The sequence below is a fragment of the Dermacentor silvarum genome, chromosome 5, assembly GCF_013339745.2.
Source record: "Dermacentor silvarum isolate Dsil-2018 chromosome 5, BIME_Dsil_1.4, whole genome shotgun sequence".
Lineage (NCBI taxonomy): Eukaryota > Metazoa > Arthropoda > Arachnida > Ixodida > Ixodidae > Dermacentor > Dermacentor silvarum.
This window is the reverse complement of record NC_051158.1, coordinates 89,346,207-89,352,206: the sequence shown is the minus strand read 5'-3', so window position 1 is coordinate 89,352,206 and position 6,000 is coordinate 89,346,207.

Below are 6,000 nucleotides of genomic sequence, written 5' to 3'. Positions count from 1 at the left end.
CCGTGCAAGCTACGCTGATGTTTTTCCTTTACGTTGCGTGAAAGACAAGTGAAGTTGGGCAATCCTGGAGGCCTGATTGCGAAAATAGAAGAGAAGCAGTTTGGAATAGCTTTTCGTTAAAGCACCCCTGATGCCTCTGTGTATGGTGCATTCTCGGCGCAATTAGTTCGCGTTGAAGCTAGAAGTAGCACGATGGACAATTCGCTCGCTGTTGCTGCCGCTCTCCCCCACGCCATCGTTTTGACAGCGAGTGTCCGCGCTTATCGAGAGAGATGTGTTCGTGTGTGATTGTGCGCGCGTGACAACGTGCAGGTTAATTTAGTTAGTAAGCGAATGTTTACAGAAGTTGATGCAGTTGATAAAACGACTAACCTTAGTTTGCACAGCTGTATAATAAATTTCTGTCGCAATCAGTGATTCGCCTGTCGGGCGAAATTGACCTTATTGTTAATATTATTGTAGTTAATATTATTATTACTTATTACGCTCAGGCCAGGCGCAATACACGTACAAGTTTCGAATACACGCGCAGTTCTGTCTTATTCCGACTGAGTGCCGATAATTTTTTTCGAGCAAATGGGGCACAGCGTGTCGTTTGCAAACAGCAGCTTGGTGTCTGCCACTGCGGATACGGTGGCATAGACATGTTGTAAATCCGGTTTTCTATTGGATGGCGCAGATCAGCACGCAGAAAGAGAATTTCGGGTGGTGGGTCGATTCCTTGTTGGAAAAATGGATATATTCTCTCACGCAAGCCGTTGCTTTAAAAGTGAATCCAAAGTACAAGTGCCCAAAAATGGTGGTATTAGGTAATGTGCGCTCTTTCCCGTCTCTTGTTTTCTTCCTGTTAGTTTTGGCCAGCGTCTCAATACATTAACATGACGTCACTGTCTCGTTCGACGGAAACACGTAAACATTTTTGCAGTAGGTAGAGTCATCTGCGTTCGGCATTCTTGGATGTAGTCCCCTTCCGAGGTGATCAAAAAACACAGTGCTACTTCATCTTTCTTTTCCTTTTATTAAATGTGCGACATTTAATGGTAGTGCGCGAAGGCGAGTATTACAAGCTTTTGCGCTTTAGTCGTTTTTTGTTGAAAGTTGCACACGTGGCTCCACTCTCGTGCGGCCGAGACATGGACTGTCAGGGTATGGTCATTTATCGGACAATGCCAGGGCTACTACTTCGTTTTCTCGCCAAAAAACCGTCCCACCCCCCTAGTCGGTCAAATAACAGTTACAACCTTACCACAGACAAGACAAATTGGCTTTGTGCTTTTGAAAGCGGATAGTGACAGTCTATCAACTCTCTGTCTTTGGATCTTAGCACTTGCTTTCTTTCTAGCCCATGCTGCGCTAGAAAAAGTCGGCAGAAAATTTTTTTTCTGGTTACAATAAGCATTCTCAATATGAAGTTGTTAAAATTTTCGACAGTATTCGTCTTTTCCCGCAATGCGACGTGTGTGGCGGCGTTGTGTAGAGCTTCGGAAAAAAAAACGTTCAAATACGATATTCAGCGGCTGATTGATGCAGTCTCGTTAACTGCTAAAAAACGTTTTGAGTGGCATGACACCATTTACACACCCTTACGTTGTCATTTTCTTGGCACATGAAAAATTTGTCCTCTCCAAATCAATGTTTAATGGTGTAACTGCTGCATTGATTTGCTTATTTTATTTAATCTACTAAGCTTGAAAATGCCACTAGTCAGACATAATAGAGCACAGAGAAACGGCACAACTGCACGCGGCATTGTCTTATGCTTACAATAAATTCGCTAACGAGACAGATCATGAATCCAACTACAAAATGATGTCTCGCACCAAAGGATTGATGGAAAACCACTAGGACACACTAAGTTCGACAATCTTATTGTTAACAGGTGATTCAAGGGTGACGCAAGGCGACAACTGTTGCATATGACCGCGTGCATATGACTATAGACCATCAATAGAATAACATGACTTTAGTGAACCAAGAACCAATATGCAGGCCATGCGGTAAAACTTTATTATAGGAACACATTTTCAGCATTGTTCGTACAACTCAACGCTTGAAGCCTGTGTATATTTGCGGCGCTACGTATATGTTTTGTTGCTGCTTGGCCCACTTTGGTTATTAGCCTGCGTAATACCGTGACTAAATTTCGCCTCATCGCACGCACATTTAAGCCTTCTTGAAAACAGAACCAGGACGATTCAGTCACTTGAACAGCCTTTCATTTATTTATCACACAGTCCCATATTCGCTCGAGGAGGATTATCGCGGGGAGGATGTATACACGCATTAAAACTTTTTTCAAGGAAACATTATAAGAAGTGACAGCCAAACCAAACAAGATCTAAAACTGAGAAACAAAGCACCAGGGGCCGAATTCACAAAGCTTTTCGATCGTAAGTGCTGCACCATGATTGGCTGAAACCTGCTTCTGCGAACAGTTTTAGCGTGAGAACGTTTTTGTGAATCCGAATACAGTAGTTACAATGAGTCTGAAAGAAACAGATATTGAAATTAAAGGCGTGTAAAATTGTAATACATTACCAGGAATTTGGGACATCGCCGAACAGCGCCTCTAGCAGCCGCCTCTGAAAACATACGCGTTTTCTATGGGAGAGCGTCGTTTTTTTCAATTAACTAATCATAGAAGCCATCTTTTAAAATATTCCCGTGGATATAGGCTCTAGGCGCTTAGCCCGAAATATCATGCAAGTGGTACCATTACTTACGGCAGAAAACCCGTTCCAAATTGCGGGCGAACTTTCAAATATGGGAGTCTATTGAAAAGCCAAAATGTTGGAGGCTTTCTTGGCCAGTAAAAAGCAATTTGCGATGAACCTATCGCATCGATTGACGTATTCCTGGGGATTTATCAACTTCAATGACTCAGCTTTCAGCTAGTTGCAGCAGCAGATCTTCAAATGGCAAAGAAGTCGTTCCAACATCGCAGTTTTCATAACAAGGTCGCGGAATTTATTTTGGTACATACATAAACCTAGTTTTCGCCAGCAGCAGCGCTTCGAAACGGTAGCCGAGCGTGTTAAGCGACCACTGATCAGGATCACTGATACCACGATCGTGAGTTCGCAGGCTCGAAGCCAGCTGCGCCGCACTTCTTCTTATCACTTTGTCGCTGCTAAGTTTGGCGGCTTTCCGCCAGATGGCATATTCCGAAATGCAGGTCATTTGGTTACGGTTCTTGTTTGGTTTCTTTCTACTGTACCAACGTCTTCCTGAAAATAGCTGGCTGGTTTCGAGAACATGCGAACGTGCTTCCAAACATCTTTTGCACTTTAGGTATATTGTATTTTGGAGAATAAACCCAGGTAACGTGTTTTGTCAGTTCATTTCTTTCTTAAGGTGAATATTTATGAAGACATTACTAAGAAATATTTTGCCTTTCTCAGCTATGTCTTGGAAAAGGCGTGTTTGTGCGACTCTTGTGCGGCTTCAACGTACCACAAAAATAAATATCGTCCAGTCTGTGCAATTAAAAGACACAGAAGTAGAAAAGTTGGCTGCAGCCCCAGACGTAGTATTTTTACAAAGGAATACAGTTGAAGCTATTTGACTGAGTATATTTGCATTATATCAAAGTAGAATTTTTGCGTATACCTGATCTTCGGTGCAAATGAAGGCTGTCCGAATTATTGCACAAGCTTGTTTGCTTAGTACAAACCAGTACCTCGAAACATAAACATTGTACCCTCAATATGCCCCGCACGTATCTTATCATTTGAACCATTTTCATATACCTTCACAAAATTCCAGAAATACTAAAGGTCTTCATATCCTTTTACCGTTTTACCACAACTTACGCAGAGGAGTATGGGAAATTATGCGAAAAGACTCTGGGACGTGTTAATGTAGCCTGTCGTGTAAAAATAGAGAACGACTCCAATCACAGACCACACCATTTTTGAGTTATGCCCACAAAGTTGTGCAAGAAGACACTGTTTTCAGCTACATTTACCGAAGTTGCCATATAGCATTCTGCTTTTCTGTTCTTGATTAACTATATTGCTGAATCATGTCACAGCACCATGATATAATTACTGGTGCAATTCTTTAGTAATTCTGTGAGAACATTCTCCTATCCTAAATATAACATGTTTGAACAATTGAAGAAACATGAGAAAGGACCGTGAGGGTTTGCAGAAATGTTCCTTTATTAGAATCGTTTATGACCCATATTGGTACAGTCGTTTTGTCATTATCGCGCCAGGGTGCACCGAGCATCATTTATCATTTTGTCTACTGTCTATAAATAAAATACAAAAGTGTCGTTCCTTGTGTGTGAGTAGTACAAAGGCAGCTGAACCTTTCATATGGTCCCACTAAGCCAAACCTTCCCTTTTCTGCCATGGTGCCACAGGACATGTCAATTTCACGCTTGATTTTCGCCCTTTCAGCTTCCTAGAAAGCATAGGGAGGTACACAAGACGAACAGGCGAAGTTTTGTAGTCCTGAGATTTGAGTAAAATTTCATAGGCAGTGCTATTATCCTTTATTTGTTTACAAATTTATTACACCTCATTGGTGATAATAATGACGTACTAAATAGTAGTTCAGTTCTTATACTTAATACATCATGTCTGAGATGGCTACCCTGAAAATTAACCAGGTGTAAGCATTGCATGACGTTGGCTGGAAGGCCATTTATTAAAAAATGTGTGCAGAATAAAGAAAATACAGGTGTTCAATGGCACAGTCACCGTCAAATGTTTACGCGGCCGAGATTCTGCGAATAAGTTCACTTTCAACGCAGCTACGCCCGCAGCCTGTAAAAGTATGCAAAACATTTGTTTACTCTAGTCGAGTATACGCTGTAAATCCGAATACCACGATGCGTGCCTCAGGCGTAGAAATATAATATTTTTTCAGCTTCAGGCGTGCGAAAGCTTTGGACGTGACTATACGTTCTGAAGGCCAGGCTGCTTTTTGGCTTATACGTGATGACAAGCTCCGAGCTCTTGATGATGGTATATTAGAGCGTAGAATTGTAGAAATTGTGCAAGGTCAGGTGAATTCACGACGCAAACCTAGCGATAGAAGCTCAGCATGCTTTTTTGTTTATTAACACTGAAGATAAATGAATAGTCAGAGTAAATTAATGTTACTGTCCGTTTCTGGACAGACTCGAGTGCAATGCATACGTTCTATATCACTAAAGGTTCCATGCTAATTCCATACAGGGCATTCATATTCGAATTTTGGCCTGTCTTACGCCTACCGAATCTTTAGCAATGAGAAGAGGTAGGCAATTGCTTCTTGGGATGTAGCCGAGGCCATGGTAGATGTGATTAGTAATGCGGTATATATGTGAGTAGGCTGACTGGGATTATTACATGAAGTACGCCAACGTACCTACGTTAAGTCACGGATCTGAGAGTGTCTCTGCTAAAAAGTTATAAGTTTAATAATATGACGACTGAATAGCCTTCTGTTAAGCTGTTGGTAAAAATACTGTGTACGAAGTACTACTGTGGTTTAAACAGCAACGTTATCAGCGTTTCCAAAAGAAAGTGACTACAAGTCCATCTTTCTCGGGCGTTCATTTCACCTAGGTACCACTGCCTGACTCATGATCTTCATATTTTTAAATCTGCCCCGATGACGTAAGTTACGTTGCGAAAAAAATTAAATACCCTTTCTAAAGAATGAACCATCCACAGCTTCCCGACAAAGCGCGGTACGTTGGCGCAAGTCGTCATGTGTGATCACGATAAGAACGACAGCCCGTCGTTAAAAATGACTTGTCACTCCCCGGTTTTTCTATTTTTTTTTGTCAAGGACGCGACTAACCCGTAGAAGGGTAATGCCGACCTTGGCATGATGCTTGCGACTTTTCTGGTTCCGGACGAGCGCGTTCTTTGTGTATAATTCAGGCGCCCGGCATCGAAAGGCTTACACCTTTAAACAGCGAAAGGCTTTCACAGTTACTTCGGTAGCGCCACGGAAAGCGCGGACAATCAGTCCACTTTCAGCACAAGCGCTCTGAACCAA